Source organism: Larimichthys crocea, chromosome XVII (genome assembly GCF_000972845.2).
Source record: "Larimichthys crocea isolate SSNF chromosome XVII, L_crocea_2.0, whole genome shotgun sequence".
Taxonomy (NCBI): domain Eukaryota; kingdom Metazoa; phylum Chordata; class Actinopteri; family Sciaenidae; genus Larimichthys; species Larimichthys crocea.
The window spans coordinates 6,832,969-6,833,761 of record NC_040027.1 but is presented as its reverse complement, the minus strand read 5'-3'; positions in this window follow the sequence as shown (position 1 = coordinate 6,833,761).

The following is a 793-nucleotide window of genomic DNA, read 5'->3' as shown; positions in this document are numbered from 1 at the left end:
CTGTGGCCTGCTGATGCTACATGTAGCTTAGCCTAGCTGTGAGGTCACGTGTGCGTTCATTACTGAACATTAATTACTGATTAATTATTATAATTATTGTCTGGTTGTTGTTGAGCGGCTTCAGCGTCTGTCTGCAGACAGAGACTCTGGGAGTCTCAGATGAGGCAGCAGCTGGTCCAGCGAGGCCCAGCGAGGCCCAGCGGACCACGACAGGACGAGACGTGATGGGACGTGATGGGACGTGATGGGACGTGATGGGACGTGATGGGACAGGACTGGGGGGGTGAAGACACTCAATTAGCATCCAATCATGTGTTCTTAATGAAGTAGTCTGTTTCAAACATCTGTCATCTTTGACCACATTTCCCATCAGCCCCTCCTCTTCTCTAACGAGGCCTTTCACTCGTCGACCATCTGCTGATACTCGAGCAGTGATGCACGATGGGACGTCGTGACTTCCTGTCCTCGATGTTTTGGCTGCTGACAGCTTCCTGTTCTCTCCTGAGGGATTAAGATAAATTCACAGCCTGCAGTTCCTCTGACGTCCACCGGAGGCTGGCTCCAGCAGTGAGTCAGTCTCCATAAGTCCCCATGAGCTAACAACAAGGACGATGTGTGTGTGTGTGTGTGTGTGTGTGTGGCCTGCAGGCATCCTCCTGCTGCAGGGGGTGGACAAAATAACACGAACACCTCTGTCAGATTGTCTCTAAGTTTTTAGCTCAGGTGTGAGAGTCTCCTCCTGACCTTTGACCTTCACTGCCCCCCCCCCCCCCCCCCCCCCCCCCCCCCCCCC